The sequence below is a fragment of the Balaenoptera physalus genome, assembly GCF_965194825.1.
Source record: "Balaenoptera physalus genome assembly, chromosome: 9".
In the NCBI taxonomy this organism is placed as follows: domain Eukaryota; kingdom Metazoa; phylum Chordata; class Mammalia; order Artiodactyla; family Balaenopteridae; genus Balaenoptera; species Balaenoptera physalus.
This window is the reverse complement of record NC_138888.1, coordinates 46,987,804-47,012,194: the sequence shown is the minus strand read 5'-3', so window position 1 is coordinate 47,012,194 and position 24,391 is coordinate 46,987,804. Positions and strand designations below refer to the sequence as shown.

The 24,391-nt window shown below is 38.0% G+C and overlaps 2 long non-coding RNA genes across 2 annotated transcripts in view; both read left to right on the top strand.

Annotated features, from left to right (window-relative positions):
- LOC309667218 overlaps nt 1–24,391 on the top strand; it is a 497,053-nt gene that overhangs the window by 345,893 nt on the left and 126,769 nt on the right. The window lies entirely within an intron of this gene.
- Nucleotides 1–24,391, top strand: part of LOC309667163 — an 84,509-nt gene that overhangs the window by 51,079 nt on the left and 9,039 nt on the right. Inside the window, exon 2 of the long non-coding RNA XR_014267569.1 lies at nt 7,828–7,978. This is a non-coding gene — a long non-coding RNA (uncharacterized lncRNA). The remainder of the gene's footprint in view (nt 1–7,827; nt 7,979–24,391) is intronic.

Below are 24,391 nucleotides of genomic sequence, written 5' to 3'. Positions count from 1 at the left end.
ACGGGCCAAATACAGAGATCTAGGAGTCAAGGATTAGAGGTATGGGTGGCACTTTTCACACCCGGAAAAGTGGCTTCAGGAAAAAATTTGACTGATAATCCCAAGATAATAGGCTCTGATAGATTAGAGCTGTGCTAATATGGTAGACTAATAGCCACATGTGGCTATTTAAATTCATTTTAGTTAAAATCAAATAAAATTAAAAATTTAGATCTCCAGACACGCTAGCTACATCTCAAGTGCTCAGTAAACACACGTGGCTAGTGGCTACTTGTTGGACAGTGAAGACACACTTTCAAAAAAAAAAAAAAAGACACACTTTCATCATCAGGGGAACTTCTATTTGACAGCACTAGTTTAGGATCGAAAGGTAAAAGAACACAGAGTCTGGCAGTGATGGCTGACACCAGTGTCCAGAGGTGGCTATAGCGGGGGCAACTTCCTAACCAGACCCCCAGCTGTAGCTGGGCCTGAGCTGCTTCCTACAGCCTCACCTTGCAGGTCACTGTCTGTTATCTAAGCCTGATTCTGAGAGCCACTTAATTTCCTTCCAACAAATTTCTTTCCTGTTTAAGTTACCCACAGTTGTTTTCTGTTAGTTCCACCAAGACCCTTTCCTGATAGAAGGTTCTTTACTTAGCATTTCCTAAAACTGAAAAACCCACACTAAGAAATTACTGATGTTCGACTGTTACATATTAACATAACTGTCCTTGAACCTCACAGGATAATTACCTAGAAAAAAGCAGGTTTGAGGACAGAATAATGTAGACCCGAGAGCAGTGGAAAGGGTGAATTTTTTCTTTCTCTTGGCCTAGTGATTTGGGGGCCCAAGGACACTTGTCTGTTGGAGATGAATTGATCCTGCTGGGAGGAAGAAAGCCAGGGGTTACGTGAGAGTGTGCTTTGTGAGATCCCCATGGCCTACAGTCTTCAAGAGCGACTATATCTAATGGCAAGTAATCCCAAATCTTTGATAGATCTTAATGAAAATTACAGCCTGTGCTGTAGAGAATTACATGAAGATTTTGTTCTGTACTCAGGATGGATGGCCAAAGGAGGAATGGGAGCTCCAAAGTAGTGACCATCATTAACAGCCAGCTGGGCCTGGCAGAGTGGCCACCTTATAATGACCATCTGGGTTTGAGCAGGTAACATGGCACGTTGATTAGAGGACCAGAGCAAAGAACTGGGCTGGATCTATATGAGAGCATATGTGAAACAACACCGTTGGGGGTGGAGGGCAATGAAAAATACCTAAGTTTTCTGAAAGGACTCAAATTCTTACAAGGCCCCGTAGAGACTCAAAGTCATCATAATTTGGGTTTTAATAGAAACATAACCTTACAAATATTGAGAGACTGAAAAGGCAAATGACATTTGAATTATATAAAGAAGAACTTTTTTGCCATCAGATATTCAACAATAGAATGGGCTGACTTGTGCAGTAATAAGGTACTTGCTACTGGAAGGACTCAGCTAGAGATCACATGAGCAACCGTCAGCCAGGCTGTGGAAAAGATTTCTGTGCTGTGGGATATCAACAGCTTCCTCTAACCCAAGGTTCTGTGAACCTCTCATTATAAATAGAATAGCCTTCACAAACTAATGTGATTTCAGATTTTGAGATAGCAAATTTTTCCTAAAAACGCAAGGCAAAACAAGAATATCCATTAAAATACTTGGAATTTTGTGGCTGGACCCTCCAGTTTAACTCCCTTCATCCCTGGATCTTTCCATTTTTTTCCTGTTTCCTTTGCAAAATCACAGTAAAGTAAACTGTGATTTTGAGTAGGATGGAAGGTATTAAAATACTTTAGAGGAAAGGTAAATGATTCTTAATACTATTAGAATTTTAATTAGAATTTGGTGAACAAATCTTGAGGAATACTAACCCTATTTGCTACAAAGATTAAAACATTGCTCTGCAGAAAAACGATCATGTAAATCGTTCTGATTTCTACAGTGTTCTGCATATTTATGTTTCCAAGAACATTTCAGTCAGGGGCTGAGCAACTTGGGGAAACAGAATTATGGCTGGGCTTTCCAGGACACTCACATGCGCGACCAACTCTGTGGACATGCTTGGAATCTATTCCTGGCCCAGGATCAGATATATACATAAACTCCTCATAAACTCAGACCACATTTCCAGCCTGTTTCCAAGAATAATTCTTCACAAATGCTGGAAGGCTGCTTGATGTTTTACTCATTTATTAATGACCCACATAATCTGTAATTTTTCATACCTTGGGAGATATCAGGTCTAAGTTAATCTCTGTCTGTTTTACCTTTCACGTTTGGTTTTTCTTTTAAGTCATCCCCTCACCCAGCATCAACTGTAATGAAATATCAAATAAACACTCTTAAATTTTACCAACTTTTTTTTTACAAATTCATTAATTCATTTTTGTTTAAAAAACCCATACGCCAATAATTTGCCAAACAATGTTACCACCATGTGACATTGCTTGCATTGTTGTATTGCTGCATGTTTGTCTTTCTAATTGTATGTGTTCTTATTTCTTGTGAGTTTTTGTACTTTGCCTCTGTAAGTAGATTCTAAGTTCCTTGTGGGCAAGGTTAATATTCTGCATATGGTCTAATAATGTCTGAAACATACTAGATATGCAATAATATTTTTCAATTTTATTTTAAACTATGAATACTTTTATATTAAACATGGCAAAAGTCAACAAAAGGAAAGCATCAGTGAGCAATAATAATATTAGCTAATATCTATTGAGTGTCAGCTATGTGCTAGTCCCTTCTTAGTACTTTGCGTGAATTAACTTATTTAATCCTCACAAGAATCCTTTGATATGAGTTATTATTTTTATTATTTCTCCTTTACTTATGAGAAAACTGAGGCACAAAACATTAAGTAATTGGACCAGGGTCACACAATAAGTAAGTGGTGAAGTAAGAATTTGAATTCAGATCACCTAGCTCCAGAGCCTAGACTCTCAACCGCAAATGTGTGCTCTCTCTAAAGATGGAGAACAAGTTGAAAGACCTGGAAAATGCTTTTTTTTCCTCTGTGTTTTATAAAATCTTTCATCTGGAAGATCAGATAATCCATGGTGGCAAGGAAACTGAATAAGTTCCTTCCTCCTTAGCATGACCACCAAACATTAAATGGAGGCAGCATTGCAATTGCCCTATCAACATTATTAAAGGCAGTGAGAGAATATAGGCTGTGAGCTCTCTTTACTGCACCCGAGAGAACACAGCTCTACGTTCCGCAAAAATAAGCACAAACTCGCCTCTAAACTTCTCTCCCTCATGGTTATTCAGTGATAAACATTCTACCTCAAAACTTTAGGGTCACCTTATGTTTCTGCCTTACTCTGAGATAAAATTATACCAAGCTAAGATTATAGATCAGTCCAATTCCTCTTCCATACATAGGTCTTTGAATATTTGAGACATGCTCACTCTGTCATTCATTCTTTCTGCCACATTTACAATGATTCCTACAGAGACTATCTCTATGCAACACCCACTCTCTTCTTTGGGGGAACTGGTTCCCCTCCCTCATCCTATTGGACATGTGTTCTGAATAGTAGCTGCCAATTTCCTTGACCTTGCCTCCATGGCCACAGTATTTGACTAGAAGTATTATAACACTTAAAAGGTAATTGGCTGCAAGTAATCAAAACTGTTTAACAGTAGCTTAAGCGAATAAGGATTTGTTTTTCTCACATAATAATAATGCTGGAGGTAAGTATTTGCTCACATTCATTATAGTAACTCTGAAAACTTGGGTCTATACCTTTGCAATTCCCTTGCCATTTCCCACATATATATTAACTCATGGTCACCAGTTGGCCTCTGCAACTCAAATTATATGTGTTTTAAGGTCGAAAAAAAACAGGAGGAAGAAAGAGGGTTCCAATTAATTCCAATCATTTTTATCAAGAAAGTAAATGGGTTTCAGAAATTTCTGCAGCACACTTTCTTTAAAATATCATTGGAATGAAGTGGGTTTCAAGGATACCTTCAGTTGCAAAATACGTACATACATACATAAAAGTTGAAAAAAGTGTAGAATAAAATTGTAATGCTTGGCTTAAACTAATCACGATACATTGCATGGTGTTGGCCCACTACATCCCAAAACAAACTCAAAGTTCTGTTTTCAATTAAGAAGTAGGTATTGGATAGGCAGGTAAGCTCCAAGCCTGTCCCACCACATGACCTTAGTGATTTGTCCATAGATGAGCACATGACGCAAACTAGCCAACAGAGCCCTTACACAAGATTGTTGAAACTCCCTGGAGAGACAGCTGCCTGTAGTCACTGATTAAGCCTAACAAAGACTCGTATATGAGAGAAGGAAGCTGACATACAAAGAAGTAAGCACAAGAGATAGAAAAAGAAAATCCAAATGGCACTCAGGTTACTAATTCTTACAGAGTCATTGTTAAGGCCAATTTTACATCTACACTTGGTTATAGGATCCAATCAATTTTCTATTATGCTTAAACTAGATCAATTTAGATTTCTATCCCTTGCAACCAAAGACTCCTGACTAACCTATTTCTTAACATGTTTCCCTGCTTCCAGCCTCTTCTGACTTGTTTGTGCAGCACTGAGCCCTTAAAGCTGTTTTTCTTAAACACAAATCCAGTGATGCCACCAAGTGATGATCACCAGTTGGTGATGTTTCCCCCATCACCTGCAAGATGAAGTTCAAATAATTCATTATATTAAAAGGTAAACTGGTGCAGCTACTATGGAAAACAGTATGGAGGTTCCTTAAAAAACTAAAAATAGAGTTGCCATATGATCCAGCAATCCCACTCCTGGGCATATATCTGGAGAAAACCATAATTCAAAAAGATACATGCACCCCAATGTTCATTGCTATTTACAATAGCCAAGACATGGAAACAACCCAAATGTCCATTGACAGATGAATGGGTAAAGAAGATGTGGTATATATACATATATAAAATGGACTGCTACTCAGCCATAAAAAAGAATGAAATAATGCCTTTGCAGCAACATGGATGGTCCTAGAGATTATCACACTAAGTGAAGTAATTTAGAAAGAGAAAGACAAATACCATATGATATCACTTATATATGGAATCTAAAATATTATATGATACAAATGAACTTACTTACAAAACAGAAACAGACTTACAGACATAAAAAATAAACTTATGGTTAACAAAGGGGAGAGGGGTGGAGAAGGGATAAGTTAGGAGTTTGGGATTAGCAGATACAAACGACTATATATAAAATAGATTAACAGCAAGGTCCTACTGTATAGCACAGGGAACTATACTCAATACCCTGTAATAAGCCATACTGGAAAAGAATATATCTTTTCATAATATATTTTCTGAAGAGAAAAGAATATATTTTCAGTATATATCTGAAAAAAAAGCTATTCATAACTTGGCTCACTACACACAAATCCAAGCTTTGACCATATAAAACTTTTAATACTCCTAAATCACACCATGCACTTCCATGTCATGATCTCCTTTATGTGGGATGTTCTTCCCCATGTTGTCCAACTAGATAACTCCAATTCCAGGACCCAACTCAGCACAACCTGCCTCTATAGCTTCCAGTGACCCATACAGGTACACTCACATCTAAACATACATATACACACATGCAAAATGTCTCACGTATGTCCTCTTCTCAGATCGAACAGTCCCTTTTACATAACTTTATCACAACATACATCAAATTGTGGTATAATTACTCCTAGCTAAGTATGAGTCCTGCAAAGGCAAGGCAATGAGTGTTTATTTGCAATAAGGTGAAATATTTGCACAAGTGGAGGAAGAAAGGAACTCCTAAAATCATCTGAATTTTTCTCCTATCTGGCTTATTTTCAGTGAAATTCCTCAATGCTTTTTTTCTTAATTTGCTGTTATAGTCGGTTCCCATCTTGTAATAATGCTACTGATATTTTATAATTTAAAGAATATGTCTATGTATAACTTACGTCTATTTGTAATAACCTTGGCATTGTGTTTTAGCCCAGCTTTGTGGGTATAAAATATTTTGATAATTTGATTCTATAACTGGAAGCTATCCTCCCATATTTATGTATGTAGCTTTAATAATCAATTCTATATTTCTGCAAAATGTTTCAATATACGCTGAACAGGACAAAAGTTAAGAGTTGTGTGGGACACCCACTAAGACCCTTATATAAAGCTGACATTGATTCATTGACCAGTAGTCTCTGAGGCTAGTTCTTTTTTCTTATGATTTTTAAAGTTTTTTTAAAACTGAGGTATAATTGATGAGTCTAGTTCTTTATCTCACTATGAATTCATCGTCTAACTAAAGTTTCATCCGAGCCATAGTGCTGAACCTCGCTCTCAAGCATTCAGTAATTTTGGAATGAGATTGAAAATACCTAAGTAAAAATGCCAATTTTAAAATGTAAAATAGAGAGCTAGTGGGAAGCAGCCGCATAGCACAGGGAGATCAGCCCGGTGCTTTGTGATCACCTAGAGGGGTGGGATAGGGAGGGTGGGAGGGAGACGCAAGAGGGAGGGGATATGGGGATATATGTGTACGTATAGCTGATTTACTTTGTTATACAGCAGCGACTAACACAACAATGTAAAGCAATTATACTCCAATACAGGTGTTAAAAAAAAATATGCCAATTTTAGAGTTGAAGAAACCTAGTTTCAGAACAGCTACACGACTTGTGAAGGCTTATGGAACTGATAAGTGGGAGAATCAGGTCAGTTTTCTGACTCCAAATCCAATGATTGTTTCATTATACATCAACCTCCTCAACTGAGACTGTATCAAATGTCCTACTAAAAGGAAATACTGTACCCATAACACTTTCCTTATCTATCACTCAGCAAAGCTCATTTAAATAGGAAATGGTGCTTCTTTGGTACGATTCATTTTCAGTGAATCTGTGGAATTTCTGAGCAATCACGGCTTCTTTTTCTACATGTTTACCAACCATCTGTTAATAATCTAGTTTAATCCCAAATGTCTCTTGTGGTTATCTGAGATGCCTCTAGTTAGTGTTTGCTCAACTTCTTATAATCCCAGAAATTTTTGTAAACTTTTTTTGCTCAGGAGCTGTATAATCCAAGGAGGCTCAACGTGACTATGGAAATATCAGCAAACAAGTTTAACAACAACCATAACTCATTTTTAAAATCTAGGAATAGTCCCTCCTAAGCTTTTGGCATGGACAGGTTTAGCATTCCTACATGAAAAGGGGCTTACAGGCAAAAACCTATTTGGAAGAGAAGGACTACTGTACTTGTCTTGCATTTGAATACATAGCAAGCTCGCTGTTTGTTTTGATTCAGATTTTATGTACTTGGTATGTCTGGAGGGCTTATGGAGATTGGGGTAGGGGACTAAAGGATGGTCCCCGGTCACCTTTGGTATTGCCACTGGATCCTGGCCAGTTCCTTCACATGCCTGAATTCCCGTCTCATCCGAGTGACATGCTTGCTCTGCAGTCAATAAGACCAAGGACTGAACAGAGGCCTGCTAATTGCCCAGACCCCTCATGTTTGGCTGTCATTTGGCATTTTTCCCTGGAACAGTAGTACAGTGCTCAGTGAAAGAAGTCGCTGTAGACCAACCTGAGGCACTTCCATCCCCCAAGGGGGGCACAGCAGAGGGACTTAAAGACTTTGCCAACCAGAAGTCTGAAGACTTAATTTCTCCTGGGAGGAGCAGCCCGCTAGGCAAGCCAATAAAATCACAAACCAAGAAATCTCAGACTAGAAAATAACTCTTCGTAAAATTCACCCTGTGATGGAGGTAAAGGACTGTATCTATCCTTAAATCTTCTCATTCTGTTTGTAGATGAGCAAAGAAGAAGAGGAGAAGGCGGAGAAGGCGGAGGAGATGGAGAAAAGGGAGTGGAAGGAGAAGAAGAGGTGGAAGAAGCTTTACAAGGTAGACTGAGAAAGTTAACAGTCAGTTTCCAATTGAGAAGCTCCTTGGAGAATAAGTGGTATGTCCAGCCTTGGTACATATTATACCTCTTGTCTGAGTTTGCCTATATGCCACACTATTGATTAGCATTTTATAGACATACACATACACACACACACACACACACAACCTTGGTTTAGTGAGGAAAACAACATAAATGTAGGAACTCTGTTTCTCAGTTGTCAGAGCATTGGGACCAAAAACGATTACTGCTCAGTCTAAACCAACCTCCTAAGTTTATAAGCTTAAAGGCATTTCCTTCATTGGATACTGTCATGGCCGACTCTGGGGGCAAAGCCCCAGATAAGCATTGCTCTGTGTGCCCATTCATAATGAGATCAATTCCAAAGTGTTTTGAATTTTGGAATTTTTTTTCTCTTGAAAAGGAATATAAACACAAAAGATGCCTCTGAGATGGGGACAGTGAAGAACTAGGAGGGAAAAAGACTCAATTTCATGGTTTTGTCTGGGTTTGATGAAGTTAAGATGAAGTGGGGAGACTATGGCTTCATCTTCTCTATGCAGGTCTTCAGCATTTTAAATGTCCCTTGGTAAGCCAATTTCCTTTTGCCTTATAAGCAGTCTCTGAAACCCCAATGTAGGAGTGCCCTTAAAATGGTAATTTCATAATCTAAGCGTGATCCTAGATATGACTTTTAGAACTCAATTTTAAAACTCAATTAAAATAATCAGCCATTTGCAAACTTTTCCAGGACTTAGAAATGATGTTATTTGATTAAATTGATTGGCCCCATAAAAGGAACAGTGTACCAGTCAATGTTTTTTAATTTGTTTCTAATGAAGTTTATAAATTACTTATTTTGAATTTCTCCTATTTTTTTCTTCTATTTCTGAAGTTGCTGATATAGTAAAAGATTATTGAACTCAAGTGTTCAGAGAAATATGTTAGGTTAAAATCTTCTATTTCCTGGTTAATTGCCAACAAGAATGTTATTTGCCTGTACTGAAGTGAAACCGTATCCCTAACGTTCAGTCCTGACTGCTATCAGAGGCAGGGGGCTCACCTTAATGTGGAAACTAAAGAATTAGCATCAGGAGTTTAGAGGAGACTTTCATCTCTCAAAACATCCTTTTTGTCTACCCTGTAGATTTGCCCGCAGAGTTAAACACTTGGAAAAACATTTTGCGAAGAATAATGTGACATGCTTGTTCATGGGAAATCTTCACTCCACCCGGGAAAAGATAAATGGTACTTAAGAACTACTCTTTAAGAGTGAGATGTTTACTGAAATAAGGGAGGCTAATTGTCAAAAATGATGAGAAACAAATGTGAAAAGTCCCGTGTTTGGAACTCCAGCCACATGGAGCGTTTAAACAAGCATATGCTGTGTTTCAAAAGAAGAGGCACAGTTTCAGACATTGCCATTTTTTGGAAAAAATGTTCAGCATAAGAATGAAAAAAAAAAAAAAACCAAACATGACTGCCAAAGTTATCTTCTCCGAAACACTGGAGCTCCACTGTGGTATCAGTTTGGCTTTTTTTATTATAGTCAGTGACATCACAGACCAGTCTTACCGGAGACATGTGCTAAAGGGGCTGATATGTGAGAAGTGCTAGAGATAGGACAGAATTCTCTATGGATATGAGCTGTTTAGCTCTGCTTATCCAAGTTCTTGATCTTTCCAAGGTTGTTCTATTAATTTCCAGAGCACACTAAAATAGGGTTTCATAAACTTGGCACTGTTGGCATTTTGGGAGGCTAATTCTTTGTTGAGAGAAGGCTGTCTTGTACACTGTGGGATTCTAGCAGCAATAGCAGCTCCCACTCAGTTGTGACGACCAAAAATGTCTCCAGACATTTCCAAATGTCCCTGGGGTAAGGCAGTAGGGAGTAGAGGTAATTGCCCTGGGCTGAGATCCACTGTTCTGGAGGATAAAACATTAATTTAGGGTTCTCAGATAAATTGTGTATTATATATTTGCAAATGTATTTAACAAAGGGGCAAACTTCATTAGTCCAGGACAAAATAGCCCTGGCCCCCACTAAAAAAGCCAGTAAGTTCATGATTCTTCTATTCCTTTCAGGTAATAAGCACTATGTGTGGGGCTTCCACAGATTTTTTTTCTTGACTCCATCATTTTGTCACTGGTGTGACCAAGGGCTTGTTATCTGACCTCTCTAAGCCTCAGTTTTCCTCATCATAAAATAGGTACAATACCTACCTGAGAGCTTATTGTAAGGATCAAAGAAAACAGCCTATCTTAATAGTCGTACTTGGAAATCCCCTAATAAACTGTCATTTGTTATTATATGGCATGATTCATATTCAGCTTCAATGAAGAAGATATGTCTCCCTTTTCTTTTAAACCACAAATCCAATCAGGACTGACAGATCTCGTTAATGGGAACAAGTTTAAATAATCATACAGTAGGACCTACAAATAATTAGAGCTCTTTCCAGCTTTTATTCTGACTTGCCTTTAGTTCCCTTCATGTTGGATGCACATGAGTCAGTCGTTTCTGAGCCATAGGCCCACAGTTTTTGTTTTCAGTAGGAGTGCCCGGGGAAAACAGTCAACATAAACGTAACTGCAGTTTGACAGACCACAAAGTTGTTTCAGTAAACACTCAGCATGCTGAGCTGTGTGCCTTTAGGAACTGGTGAACGCTGACCTAGAATATCCTCTTCGGGGGCCCACCCAGTCACCGTGACACAGTCCAAGTGATCACCTGGAATCATGGAGGGATTCAGATGGTTCAAAGCTTCACTCTAACCAGAAACCCACCAGCCACAGCAGAGAGCTTGTGGAGGACGCTGACAGCAGCCAAGAGCAGACTCTGATTCAAGCCACAAGAAGAAACAGGACCATCTGGGGGTTTCCTGCTCGTTTCTGCTAAAATTTTCCCAAAGACCATGCTGCTGGGGATTGTGAAAGGGGACCGATGACTACTTTGAGAAACAAAATATTCTTAACAAAAGCTTCCCAGAGGGATTAGGATGTTTACAACACTTGGAGAATGGCCAAGTGGGAGTAAATTCCAGCACAGCATGGAGAAGTGATCAAGTTTACAACCGATGGTCTGGACCGAGGGCAAGCGTGCCAAATAGCTCCCCCAGAGTGGCATTAGCTGGAGAGCTCTTTGGGGGTTTTTATGAGGGGAAGAGGACTGCTCATCTACAATCACTTCCATTTGGGAGAATCTCAGCTTCACCCAGCTGCGCGAGCTCAGGAAGGCCTCAGCTGAGGAAGACATCTGGGGTCTTCAGCTTGGGGTAACCAGCGAAGCCAAATAGGTAACCCCATCTAGCCTTCTAGCCTCATCTCCAGCTGGGCGGTACGTACTATTTGGACTGGCCAAACCCTTCCGGGAGCAAGAAACAGAAGTACAACTCACATTAGCATAGGCCAACGACAGATTTATTGACTCAATGAAAGGAAGAGTTGGCTCAGGAAAAGAAGACCCTCAGTCAAAGGTGGCATTGCAAGTACAAACTCCTACATGGCAGAGTGAGTGTGGGGTGAGCATTTCTCAGAAGAAGGGCATAGCTGTTTTGGGCTTGCAAAGCCAGAGATGGCTACCCCGAGATTCAGTCACTTCCCACAGATAACCTTGATGTGCAGCAGTGTCAATGCTTTAAGTCAGGCCCACTGGCTGCTTTCGTAAATAAAGTTTTATTGGATACAACCAGGCCCTTTCATTTACGTGTAAACTGCGGCTGTTTTTTACCCTGCGATGGCCGAGTTAAATAGTTGCTGTAAAGACTGTGGAGACTGCAAAGCCTATGTCTACCCTCTGGCTCTTTGTAGAAAAAAAAAAAGTGTTGACCCCTGTTTTAAATAATTCTCTCAGGTAATATCTAGAGTTAAAATATGGCATAAGTAAAACCAAAATAGTTACAGGTCTGACAAACCTTTCTAGATCCTAAATGTTTTCTATAAAAGAAAATTGGTTATGTATTTATTCCTGTACTTACCTTGAGACACTTAGTAGTTTATACCTCCTCTTTTTAAAGGCTAAAACATATGAGGCAATATATTTACGTTTTTAAACTTGTCTGCGTTATGTAGTTTTGATAATTTATAAACAAATAACTAGGCTTCCCATTATGCTAAATGTTCAAGAATCACATATATCACGATTATGATTCCCTACTTCAACAATTTTTTTAAATCGCCAACTAATTTCAAACAGATAAGAAAGACCCTTTCATATATTTAAATCTCTTTCAAAGTCTCCAAAGTCTGAACAAAGTTTGACAAAAGTAAATGCCTATACTCTTGCTGATTTAATTATTACTGGTTAAAATAATCGTGTTTTCCCCAGGCTTGTCTTAGATGTCCCTGGGACTTGTCTGCAACTCAAGATTTCAAAAAAGACGGGCGCTAAAGGCTCTGTAAGGGACTTCCTCCTAGTCTTCATTTTCTCTCTGTAATTGCTAAAATTGCCTCATAATGGAACTGAATTGTTAGTTTCACGAGAGGGCTCTTGTGGGTTTCCTAATGAGTTACATAGTCCATGCCCTATTTCCTCTGACGTTTCCTCATATTCTATGACTTAATGACAAAATGATGGGAGGTAAAAAATAAAATAAAATAAAATAGGAAGAACATTCTACCCTTTTTTGCCTCTAAGAATTTTCTTGATGCTACAGTTCATGTTATTAATGATTTTGAAACGATGGTAAAATTTAACTTTAAAAAAAAGGTTTATTTCAAAAACAACCAAGCAACCAAACAAAAATATTTACTGTGGGTCTGCTATATTCAAGCAAAGCACTATTTTGGGCAGTGGTGGTTATAAGAATATCTGAGATAATATCATCCCTCAAGACACTTCCAATCGAAAAGAAAGATAAATAGATACATCTCAAATCACACTTTGAAAATAAGGTTTTGGTGGAAGAAAAGCAGAGTGCCTAGAAAACACTTCATAGAGAACATGCATTGGAATTCAGTCTTAAAACTTCTGATGGGTGTGAAAGTGTAGGGTTGAGGGCTCAGGTTCACTGTACTTTGTGGAGAGAAAATGTCATGAACAAAGGCAAAGAGATGTGTGAGTCTATTTTGATCATTTACTATATAGCATTGAAATTACTTATTCATGGGTCTGCCTTCCCCACCAAACTTTAAGTTCTTAGGAGGGAGCCACATCTTCTTCATCACTATACTATCAGACCTTCACACAATGGTGTTTCTTGAATTCAGCAACGAATCACTCATGGGATGCAATTCATTTCTTATTTAACTTATTTCAGTTGCAATTCAAAGTTTCCAAAATTCACACTTTAAAAAAAAAAACTATAAATTTTAATCCCAGCCTAAATCTTACTGGTTTACCAGAACACAATATCTTAGATCCTCAGTTTCCTTATCTTCAACTGGGAATGGGGGGGATGGTGGGAGCCATGGCAGGGGAAGAGTAACAATATATCACAGAGATCAGGATAAAATGAGATGACACATATCAAACACCTACCTAACTGCACTTTGGACCCAGGAGATAATTAAATTGGCTTAACTTCTTTTCTCTTAAAATAAAGAGCCATAATTGTGTTTTCCACATGCTCAATACTAACAGAGAAATTTCTAAAACTGCCCCAAGGACCTGCTTCCCCTGTGAGCTCTTCTAAAAGTGTTCCGCAGTTGAATGCATTTGGGGAATGCTCTATAACATGTTTCCCTCCTGGAGAGTTACAGGACACATCAGCAAGGCTCAAAAAAAGTCCTACAATAAACAAGTCTGTTTAGCTTTATTTATCCCAACGTTCTTCAAACTTATTTGACCACAGACATTCTCCATGATACTACCACCCACCAAGACATACTTGATGAACTCAGATCTAAAGAGGACATTCCGGGCTCACCACTTTCATTCTACTATCCACCCTGCAAATATTCTTGCCCTTATTCACATCTAATTGTATAATTAGAGATAGCAGGAAGGTAGTTTTTTTCTGGTTGTTGTTTTGTCTTCTGGCTCCGAATAGCTGTTTTACTAAGTTATGTGTCCTGCTTTAAGTGTGGATTAAATACTCCTCCTTCCATTAATATTGAGCACTTTTTTAATCAAAGCAAAATAATTGAGAGCCATGTTATTTTAAGGTTTAGGTTTTAGTTTTCTTGTTTTAAAAATCTGTACTGAGAAAGAGAAATACCTTATGATATCCCTTGTATGTGGAATCTAAAAAGAAATGATACAAATGAACTTATTTACAAAACAGAAACAGACTCACAGAGAGCAAATTTATGATTATCAGCGGGGAAAAATGGGGGGAAGGGATAGTCAGGGAGTTTGGGATCGACACGTACACACTGCTCTATTTAAAATGGATAACCAACAAGGACCTACTGTATAGCACAGGGAACTCTGCTCAGTGTTATGTGGCAGCCTGGATGGGAGGAGAATTTGGGGGAGAACGGATACATGCATACGTATCATGCATACGACTCTGGCTGAGTCCCTTTGCTGTGCACCTGAAACTGTCACAACATTGTGAATTGGCTATACTCCGACATAAAACAGAAAGTTTAAAAAAAATCTGCACTATACTATTTGGGCTTATCTTTTTATTTTTATTGTAAAGTTTGTTTCAGGAACATCTCCTTAATGGCTCACACCACCCATGGCTGCCTGAGCTCCTCATTCCTGTGCCTGCCAACAGGACTGAAAAAGACCAAACACTGTTATCATTTGTCATTCAGCACTAGCTAATGTGTCCATGTGGGACTCAGCCTTCTTTCATCACAGTTTCACTTTTTACTTATTTTACTTTCACTATTATCCATTAGTCCCAGCCTGAGGATATTTTCATCTTGCAAAGAGTATCATATGTAATAACGATGCCTCTTCTCTCACATTGCGAAACTAGTAATATAGAAATAACCCTTTCATAAGTTCAGAAACCTAGTTTTAAAAAAATGCCAGAAAGTTTTTGTAAAAAGTATTAAGAAGCACTAGTAGATTAACATAAATTATGCAAATATGTTTTTAAAATTGCAATGGAAAATATTTTTACCTTTCCTTTCTCTGTATTAATGTCCCACACCAGATTCTAGGTTCCTTGGTAGCTGAAATAATGTTTTTTTACCCCCAGGGCTTAGTGTAGTGTCTTGTACATAGTGCCTTCTCAAATATTATTTATCGAACTGAACTGAATTGATCTCTTTAAAGAGTTAAGCTTCCAGTGGGAGTCGTTTCCAGGAACACCTGGATCTCTGAAGAGTAATGAACTCTAATTTCATATCAACTTGCTAAGTCTTCACATGAGTAGGATCTGAGCAAATCAGTAGGAAAAAAAAAATGTGGCCCAAATGTCCTGAAACTCAAACCATTCTTGATACTTAAAGACTCAAGGAAAAAGAAAATGTACCTAACATTTGTGTTAGAAATTCTTTTAGTCTAATAAATAACATCTTGATTATCCAGAATTAACAACTGAGTGTCATATCTTGCTTCTTAACTTTCAGGAGAAAGGGGTAAGGAGGAGAGAAAGAAAGAGAAAAGACAGAGGGAGATAGAGAAAAAGAGAAGGAGGGAGGGAGGGAAGGAAAAGGGGTGGGAGGGAGGAAGGAAGGAAGGAAGGAGGAAGGGAAGGAGGGAAGGGAGGAGGGAAGGAAGGAAGGAAGGAAAATACTGTTATCAAGGTTTGCTTGTTTATTTCAAACAACTTTAATGGTTTGTTCAAGAGTGAGTCTAAATTAAATTGAATTCCTCTATATCAGTTTTCCTCAACCTTCAGTATTGCATAATCACCTTCAAAAGGGAAAATTTTGATAATGAACTTATCTTCACCATCAATCCATTATTGATAAAATTCAATAGTAAACCCCCCAAAAAATAATGTAAAAAAATAAATTTCATTGAATTTTAAAAATATTTTTCATATATTTGCTTCTGCATTCACTGCTATTGAACATTTACAAGTTGCCTCATCATACAAAGACAAGAAAGAGCCACACCTGACATTTACTCCCAGCCTGAATATAGTGAGTATGGTGCTGACTGCTTCCTCTCAGGCTCTATACGTTTGGACACGTCTGCTCTTCTATGTGCCGAGGGAAGTCCCCAAACTCCCACGACTTCTATCTAACCAGTTATGGTAAAACCATCTTTGACATAGCACTCCACATAGCAAAAACATAAAGTTTATTTATGCAGTAAGTTCACTCCTGTTAGTTTCTTCATGACTCCATAACAATAAGTACCCAATTTCACTTTTATGGTATCAAATAAAAATTCACAATTTCTTAAATAACTTAAGAAATTAAAGTCTTGGGACTTCCCTGGTGGTCCAGTGGTTAAGAATATGCCTTCCAATGCAGGGGACGTAGGTTCGATCCCTGGTCATGGAACTAAGATCCCACATGCTGCAGGGCAACTAAGCCCACACACCACAACTACTGAGCCCACACGCCACAACTAGAGAGAAGCCCACACATCGCAAAGAAGAGCCCGCATGCAGCAACGAAAGATCCTGCATGCCGCAACGAAAAAGACCCAACGCAGCCAAAAATAAATAAATAAACACTAAAGAAAAAAGAAATTAAAGTCTTAGTCAATAAAATAGGTTTTCTATTGTAAATCATGGTTGTAAAAGAAAAGTTCTGTTATTACAACTGGCAAAAAGAATTCATCTTGATGGCTATCTTGGGACAATTGCTGTTTTGACATGAGACTGGACACAGGACATGAAGGGTTAGATACTGACTATTTAGGTGGTCTTTCAGCACTGAAACAATAGTAACACAAATAGCAACCCTGAGTCTATACAGCTATCTTCAGGTGATCTGGCATACACTGCATATACATTTTTTAATTAAGTGAAATGAAAACACAAAACCAGAAAAAAGTTCTCATAAAACTTGCACACACTGAAGAACACATCAGAATATTCCAATTTGAAAAAACACTGCTGTAATAGATCTACCATCTTGAACATTAAATTTATTTTTAAAATAATAATCTTTAGATATTTTTGGACATTTCAATTATCAAAGAAACTCTTGACTAGACTGACTTTATTTTCTAAAGCAGGAAAACGCTTTGGTTTATTTTTGAAAGTTTTTATAAAACAATTTTTAAATTAAAGGTGGGATTTTTCCTTAAAACATTGTTTAATTTGAAATTTTAGTTTGTCAATATGCTCCACTTGCCAGTTTTTTGGTTTTTTTTTTTTTTTTTTGGTCTATTGTGTTTTAGTTGTCGACACTTGTAATGCAGCTTCTGAGTAGTAAAATCATGCATCCAAGACTTGATAACAAGGAAGTTCATGAAAGATGGCTTGTAACATTTTTTACAATTATTTTGTACTTCTTCTAACAGGTTTTTTAATTAATCAGTTTGTAACTAATAGGAATTGTCTCTCTTTTTTTCTTTTTCTTTGGTGACTCAAAACTTTCCTTTAAAAGCCATATTCTCTGCTTTATATTGCTGACCATTTCTTTTTTTCCAAGTTAGATTTTTCACTCGGAGGTACAATCATTCTTTCAGGAAAACCATTACTTTATCTGAACATGTCATCATTCAAAATGGCTGTGTCCACAAAAAATGGAAAGTAGAGAAAAATATCAATGTGCAGTAAAAGAACTCTGGGAATATTTGGAATCCGGTTTTTCTTTGTAGAAAAAGCAAGTTTGCTTTCCAGAACACCACCCAGATAGCATCCAATCACATTAACTAACCATATGGACCTATTCCAAAGAACCAATTTCAGAGTCACTGGGTTTTCTGACTTTGAACAAGATAATGTCATTTCTTTTGACATGATCTGCTAAAATTCAAATTTAATGGAGTCTGAACTATGGTCATTATCCATAAATACTAGAGTTATCTTGTATTATGAGATCTAGCATAATTTCCGTTTTTCTTTGATATAACCAACCTTCCATTCTGGGATGTTAATTTACACGAAAGGGTAGATTTAGAAATAAATATGAAAGTATCCTTAAGGCATGGAAAATGTGCTCATCTTAAAGAGTTCTTTGGTTTGGCAATGCTTGGTTGATTTACTTTCTTTTTGTTCCCAGAGTTAACCCAAATCAGCAGTTTCTAATGCCCTAATTGCAATCACGTACAAAAAGTTAATGCATGTAATACTAATAAAGCAATTTAAGAAAATCGTTAGCATACTAGACTAGCTATTAATGATGATGATAATAATAATAATATTTTATACTTCTACAGTGTCTTTCATCTAAGTATCTCAGAGAACTTTACTAATAAATACTTTGATTTTCCCCCAAATAAACCTGATTTTCCAATTATATGCACTTCTGTAAAGTTGCTTCAAATATCAGCATTAATCATAAACACAGAATCCCTCAGTTTTAGCATTTCAACCATTTATACACTTAGCTTATTTAGAGAATATCTGTGCACTTTTCCTAGAAATAGCTTGCTTCCTGGAAATTGATGACAGGTTTTATCAGAGTTAAACATCTATTATTGTAAGAGGTACCAGAATAAATATAGACATATGCATCCTTTTTCTAAGTCAGGAATTGAAATTCTAATGACCTGGAAAAACAAATCTTTGAGAAATATTTCTGATCTCAGTAAAACTTAGGCATTTTCTGTTGTTCTTTCAATTTGAAGGGCAAAACTCTTCCCATTTTTTAAAATACACACACACCCACACGCCTTGGGTTTAATGGTGGTCTGACATATTGTAAGGTACCCCAGATGTGAGAATACTCTAAGAGTGGTCTTTCCTCCTCTGTGCTGTGCAGACCCCTCCCAGGTGGTGCTAGGGGTACACCTCATAGAAAAGGGCAGCCTTGACCAAGGGGTACATTATAATCTGTGGTGAAAGGCATCAAGTAGCTGATGGGCTCCTGTTAGAACCTATAATCAGGCTCCCCAGACTCATCCAGGAGCAATCAGAAACATTTGACTTGGTCATTAGTCAATGTTACATGAAAAACCACCACAAACCCCATTACCCTGTAGGATTACTGTTAAGGACTGAGGAAGTTCTTAGCACAATGCCAGGCCCTTTGTGACTGCTTATGGCCCAGGGAAATGATCCCATTGAAAATTAAATTAAAACAAAACAAAACAAAACAAAATAGAAAACAGAGTGATGCATAAAGAGAGAAAGTTCAATTGCTGCCTTACGGCCAGGTCTCTTACCCTGGTGTCCGCAGATCACCACCTCTCTAGACAGATTTCAGGTGATTTGCAGGCAAAATTGGGATTGAATATGTACATGGGGATTTTTCTAGACTCCATTCCTCTCATCAGAGACTCCAAAAAGTCCCTGACCCAAGAGTTTAGAAACCATTGCCTTACAGTGATAGTATTGTTGTCAATAACAATAACATGACAGGAAGATTCTCTCCTTCCTTCCCTAACCACCATACCCTCACAAACTTGCCCTATCCCCCCAAAAAGTTCTAAAAATTACAATATTTAATCATTTACTATCTGGTGCTAATACCTTCCTGATGATTTTAATTGTAAAGGTAAGTATGCTGCCCACAAGCACTATACTACTGGTCTACCATTCCCTGGGCACACTAGCCTGGTTGATGTGTTCTATTTCTCCATTTCTTCCTCTCCATCTTTATATCTGTAAATCCCTTTCCACTAATCTCTGGATAAATAGCAGTTAGAATGCTGATATGTAGCTATGTGGGGCAAGATGGAGATGCAGAGTATCTGTGATTCTTGGTCATGAGGGTTTGTAAAGTATCTTCTAGTTTAAAAGTATTTACTGTAAGTTAGGGTATGATTCATTTCCACTTTATAGATCAGAAAACAGGGTTCTGAGTGGTTAAATGACATGTCCAAACTTACCCAGTTAGTGCAGGAAAGAGCCAGGACTCAAGCCTAGGACATACAACTCAAAATCCTATATTCCACCAAAACCAAGACCACCTTTCCCAAAGGAACACAGCCTAGCCCTCCTTTCCCACAATACTCCATAAAAAAGCTTCCAAAATCAAATACATTTCAGTTAATTTGACTCTGTATTGGGAGACATTAGAGGATCTTTAAAAAAAAAAAAAAAAAAAAAAAATTAAATAGCTGTTTAAGTTTCTTATCCCAGACATGAGCAGAAGATCTTCTATGGAACAAAAGTACTGAATTGATGCTGAACTACATCAAGTCATATCTTTGAAATTAACTCCTCAGGATGGAGAGTCAGGACAAGGAGTAATTTTTTTCCTTCCATTTTCCCTAACAACCTCCCTAAAACTTATATTTTGAATAAAATAGCCAACAAAAGAAGGAGTTTGGTTTTTTTTTTTTTTGTCTACCTGCTTTAGTAAATCAAAGTTTTTAATCAACACTGCTCCTTATCTAAAACACTTTTCTTAATTTCAGTCTTCTCCACCTCATACTATTACTGGTTTCCCTAAGGCTATTTTTCTACTACAATCAAGCTGGCTGTATTTTTGCCAGATCAATCTTTCTAAAATACAGACCAGGTGACATTAGCCCCCTGACCTACTACAGAATACTACTAAGGGTTATTTTAATCTGGACTCAACTCACCTCTCTAATTTTTGTCTCTTTCTATTCCTCCACACTGATGATGACAAATACGTGATACATTTAACGTCACATCCCACCCAAGCTCATGTATTCATTCAACAATTAGTTGTTGAATACCTACCATGTGCCATGTACTCTGCTAAGCTCTAGGAATATCCCAGGCATGTGGCCCCTGACCTCAAAGATCTCATGACTAAGCGGAGAAGACAGATGATAAACAAGAAGATAAATGAACTACGGTAAGTATTCCTAAGGAAACAAAGTTGTTGCTGAAATACAGAAAATGGGGATGGGGCTCCTGGAAGAGAGGGAGAAATCTAGTTAAATAGGATGGTTGGGGAAGACGTAGCTGAAGATGTGACTTTTAAATAAGAGGAAGTCATCCTCGCAAAGGAGCATTCCAGATTGAGGGACCAGCATGTATGAAAACGCTGAGGTGGGAAAGAGCATGCAGAAATGGAAAGAGGCCTCTTTGAATGAAAAGCAAGAGACCAGGATGTTGGTCTCCAATGAGGCAGAGTCTACATCATGCAGGTCCTTAGACCCATGGAGAGAATTTGGGCTTTTACCCAACATAAGGGGAAACCAATAAAGAATTTTAAGCTAGGAAGTGCCACAATCTGATTAATATTTTTAAAAAACCAAGGAGACATCTGTAACCAAAGTAAGACTCTGCCTTCATAGGGAACTTAAATATAATAGTAATTATATTGAAAAGCAGAAGTACTAAGATATAGAAAAAAAAGTTACAACATGTAGTACAAATATGTGTTTATGTGAGATTATCTGCAAACAAAAAATAAGACTTGAAAATTTTAGAGGGTCCATTTTAGGATTGGAACAATCTAGAGTCTATCTAGCCTCGGTCTATGGTCTGACATGTAGCGTATGGAAACAAGATGAGAGGAAGAGCATTCAGTCATGACTTCAACTCTTTTAGCCCAAATCTATTGGAAGAGTCAGGGGGTGGGGGTAGGATCAGAAATAGGATATTATTTTCAGAATACATTATAAAGCAAGCTTAGCCTGAATTCCAGAGTATGAAAACACACGATATTCCTAAGTAAATTCCATATAGTATCAAACTAACTAACATCTAAGAAAATCTAATATGTAGGAAAAGTCAGCAGAACCCCTGAAATATCAAAAAGAGCAAGCCTACAGCATTCCCAACAATTTTCAGTAAGATTTGCAAGAGCTGGGATCAAGTCCTTTGTATCAATATGTTTACAGCCTAATATTAGAGGTGTTTTTTTCATTAAGTCTGATGTAATATTCCATTTTTTGACAAAAACGTGGAGTAGACCCTAAGAAAAAAGTGTGGAAATAGATTTTAAACAAACATATTTTAGAAGCAAGCTAAACACTAAGTAGGAGGCAGCACTGCCACAGGAAAAGCCAGGCTGTGTTTTCACATCATTGAGGCCCTTTGAGGTTGCCACTGACTTTCCTTCAGTTGGGCCTGAATTGTCCTATCACTGAAGACACTGCATAGGTGCCTAACCCTCTATGAGACCCCTGTGTGGGCTGATGTCCAGGTCGCTGGCCTTGCTGCCTGGATTCCACTCGGTTTTTACTATTTATCCTCTAGTTCCTGTGGCTCTGAATCAATAACTTTTTATCTTGGAACAAAGCTTCTCTTAAAAATATATGAACAAGGTTAGAGAGAGAAAGCGTGCCTTTTCCAAGTCTCAAAACATCATTGTTCACCCTGGAAAACACTGATCTGGGATTGCGGCTGTACATGAGAGGATGTGTGGAAACGGAAAAGAAAACCTTTTGACAGCACCTTACAGGAGTTACAAACCCCAGGAATCCAGAGCACCGGCTTATTATCTGTTGACTCTATCATGGCCAGTTCCAAATTGGCCTTGTGTCCATGTCTGAGTCCCCCAGCTCTGTCCCCGAGGTGGGTAGATACAATGCAGTGATTAGGCTGTGTTTCTGCTTTCTTCATGATGCTAACAGAGGATGTCACCCTGACAACTTTTTTAACCTTTTTTTGATCAAATTCCCAGGTAGCTACTGCAATTCCAAACTATAGCCAATTGAGTTTGAAGATATTACAAATAGGCTTCTACAGCTGTTGCGGTATTGAAAGCAGGGATATCCTACCAGGCACGGCGGGCTCTTTGGAACAGCCTTGTAAGCCTTTGATTAACAGTCTGGCATCCTGTGTTGGTGCTGTACAGCTAGTCTTCATGTAAAATATCACCCACCCTACCCAATTTGCTTGCAATTTAGCCCAAAGACTACTTGAAGCAGAAGTCATTAAAATGACACTATGAGGAAACCCATTCAAAATCTGATTCCACATTTTTATGAAACAGCAAAGAATTCTCTCTAGCTTTTAAAGAGCTATACAGACAGTCCCCAATTTTATGATGGTTCAACTTATAATTTCTTGACTTCACGATGGTGCAGAAGCAATACACATTCAGTAGAAACTGAACATGGAATTGTGAATTTTGACCTTTTCTCAGGCCAGCGATATGCAGTAGATACTCTCTCCTGATGCTGAGCAGTGGTCACAAGCCATGTCCCCCCAGTCAACCACGCAATCATGAGGATAAACAACCCATACATTCACAACCTTTCTGGACTCATACAATCATTCTGATTTTCACTTTCAGAACTGTATTCAATAAACTGCATGAGAAATTCAACACTTTGTTATAAAATAGGCTTTCCTGTTAGACAATTTTGCCCAACTAACTGCTTATGTGAGTGTTCTGAGCATATTTAAGGTAAACGAGGCTAAGCTATGATTTTTGGTTGGTTAGGTGTATTAAATGCTTTTCAACTTACACTGGGTTTACTGTGATGTAGCCCCATGGTAAGTCGAGGAAGATCTGGATTCCCTTTCAATTCCATCACCTTTGCCTGATACCAATCGGCTCAGGGTCAGCCAGCAAGCTTGAGACAGCAGCTGCCATCCCTGTCAATCAGAGGAGAAGCATCCTTCCCAGAACAACTATGCTGCTGCTCACAGAAACAAATACCACCGAACAACTTCAGACATTTATCGCCCTTAGGAAACTACAGGAAGATGGGAGGTGCTGTTTTCTAAGGGGGAAAACAACAAAACTATGGAAACACAATGTAATCAAGAGCCAATGGGATTAGCAAAACAGAAACCATAATAATGAAAATAAATAAATAAATTTGAAAAATATCCTCTGTTGAAATTTGTTTAGAGAGTGTTTTAAGAATATAAGACTTTATTTCTCTTGTAATAATACATGGCAAAAAATAAGGCTTTCTATTTTCAAAATTCTTTATCTGGAGTCAGGCTACCTAGGTTGAATTCTGGCTCTGTCACTTGTTTGTTGTTAAATTTAGGCAACTAAGTTCACTATATCTGAGTTTCTGCTGTAAACTGGGGGCAAAATATGGAAACCTCATAGAACTGATGGGAGGGTTAAATGAGATAATATATGTAGAAAGCTATAACTGTGTCTGGTCCACCATAGAAAGAGCCAAATAATTTTTAGATGCAGCTGCTATTATTATTACTGTTATTTATCATCATCATCATCATCTGTGTCATCTTATTGAATTTCCACAACAAACTGTAAGAAGCCATAGCCAGTGTGTCCCATTATATAGATAAAAGAAAGTAATGTCCTTATGGTTAAAAAAAATTTGACTTTCCAACTAATTAGAGCAGAGCCACGGCTAGAATTCTGAGCGCTTTCCACTGACTGTGCTATTTGGAACTTGTTGCAGGAAAATGCCTCCAACATCACTTCAGTGCTGCTTTCACTAATATTCTTGCACCATTTCCCCTAGTCTCTGGCTGCAAATTCCAAAGCCTATTTTCTCCTCACCTTCTCCTGAAGGCATTACGTGTTGCAGGAAAAAGTCACAGCCTGCAATTCCCTTTGACCCCCAGATACTACTCACTCATATTCTTACTCACCTCTTTTGGATTACAAAGCAGTTTATACACAGCTTACCTCCATACT